At 38.1% G+C, this 2,145-nt stretch overlaps 1 pseudogene; it reads left to right on the top strand.

Annotated features, from left to right (window-relative positions):
* The first annotated feature begins 518 nt into the window (after positions 1-518).
* On the top strand, positions 519-637 carry LOC112474080 (annotated as a pseudogene).
* The last annotated feature ends 1,508 nt before the right edge of the window (positions 638-2,145 follow it).

The raw sequence follows: 2,145 nt of genomic DNA, 5'->3' as shown, positions 1-2,145 counted from the left end.
TTTTGACGCACCCCCTCCCCTTATATGTCACCATCTGATTCAAATCTTCATAGCTTTCCACTTGAATTTTTGTCATCTCTGGATGCTAAAATAAAAAATTCCAAATTTCCTGCCTTTAGCTCTCTCACATCAAGCAAATTGAAACTGGGACTTTGGAAAATAGATAGTAGAAATTTTGTCTAGAATAGCTTATAGGAGATAGAAATTGTCATTGAGAACAGAATTTTGGCAATTCAAGTACTATTTGATTCTTGCTCCACCGGAACTAGTTCCTTGGGAATGAATGCTTAAGCCCTGTGGTAAGGTAGAAGGAAGATTCCAATCATTCTATTAGAAAGAGAAACTTTTCCATTCACCTGTGATCTTTTGGAAGTCAAAGCCAGGTCTCATTCATTTCAATATCACCAGTGCCTAGCACAGTTCCTAGAACATGATAGGTGTTTAATAAGTGTGTATATTTATTTTCACATGATGTTGATACAGTCTTAGGTGAATTTTCAAATAAGAAGAATGGTGTAGTCTACGGCCATGCCACCCTTAACAAGCCCAATCTCATCTGATCTTGGAAGCTAAGCAGGATTGAGCCTGGTTAGTACTTGGATAGGAGACAACCTAGGAAGACCAGGTGCTATAGGTGTAAAAAATAAAAAATAAGGGATTGTAAGCTGACAAGCTCCTTGCAATCTGTGAGGTCAACCAAGAGTTGCCTCACCTAAAAAGAAGAAGGAAAAAGAAGAAGAAGAAGGAGGAGGAGGAGGAGGAGGAGGAGAAGACGAAGAAGAAAATGAGAATGGAGTATATCACTGAATATGAAACCACTAAAACTTCGTTACACTGCCCATGATTGAGTTTCTAAGAATGCAGAGGATTATATGGAGAAAGCTGTGATCCCTGGCACCATGTGGTTTGAGTGACTAGTTATTCTGAAAGGACTGCCATCACTGAGCCAATTGAGAAGGGAGTCTTCACTTAGTCCTATAAACCCCACACCACCATCATCAGGAGTTGGGCAGCTTCCTCTGTAGATTTTTGCCAACAAAGTAACTATAATATTATAGAGCAGGTCATAATATTATAGAGCCCTCAAAGATCAAGAGAGGTTTTCTTTTTGAAGCTATCATTCCCTGCACTGGGAGGTCCAGCAAAGAGGGTCTTCTGCTGTGGTTGCTTTATTTGTTTTTGGTTTTGTTTTGTTTTTGCTTCTTTTAAAAAACTAAGTTCAAGTCCAGAGAAGTGTTTCGCCCATAAAGTAACCCCAAGACTTCATGCCAGAGGAATTTCTGACAAAATGAATGGTTTTGAATGTAACAGCCTGCTACTAAGTTCTCAGCTTGCAATCTCCCTGGAATATGCAGTCTCAGATTAACTCCCAGAAAAAAAAAAAAAAAAAAAAAAACTTATTCTCATGCCTATGAAATTCCTATTGTCTGCTCTAATCCTATGGACCCTCCAGGGTGGGAAAGCTAATTTGGACAACTAGACATGTGGTCATACTTAAAAGCCTTTTTGTTCTATTCTTTCCAAATAGCTATATATTTTAAATGTAAGGAAAAAGTAGCAAAGACTCTTTAAAAACCCAGATTCAAAACACAACAGAAGGGATACAGGAAGTTTTACTGAGTAATTGAAGTGATTACATGCAAAGCACTTTCACATAATCAAGGAGTTTCAAAGGAGAGCAGACGGTGATTGACAGTGTTGGCCACCCTTGAAACTACATCCTGATTGGAGGAAATAATTACAAGCAGGGAAAAAGAGACCCAGTACTCTACATTTCTTTACTGTCAGATCTAATCTGGGAGAAGAAAGACAATAGTAGAAAATAAAGTTTCTTCGGGAACAAGAAAGCAGGAGTCCCTACTATACTTACAACAAAATTTCCTCTTTTTTTCTTTTATTCGTTTACCAGACACCTACTATGCTCCACGCTGTGAGGAAGATTAAAGGATATGATGTCATGAAAGCCCTTCATGTGAACTGTAAACCTATAAAAAGACATAAGCTGTCATTGTGGATATTAAGTAACTATTTAAAAAAAGTAATCAGGGCAAAATGGCAAGCTATGATACCAGATTAAGCTTGCTGTCTGTCTGCCAGAATGTACATCTATTACACATATGTGCAAACAGACGCAAGGCAATTTCA

Source organism: Pteropus alecto, unplaced genomic scaffold, assembly GCF_000325575.1.
Source record: "Pteropus alecto unplaced genomic scaffold, ASM32557v1 scaffold69, whole genome shotgun sequence".
In the NCBI taxonomy this organism is placed as follows: Eukaryota; Metazoa; Chordata; class Mammalia; order Chiroptera; family Pteropodidae; genus Pteropus; species Pteropus alecto.
The sequence above is the reverse complement of the archived record's forward strand: the minus strand, read 5'-3'. Positions and strand labels throughout refer to the sequence as shown.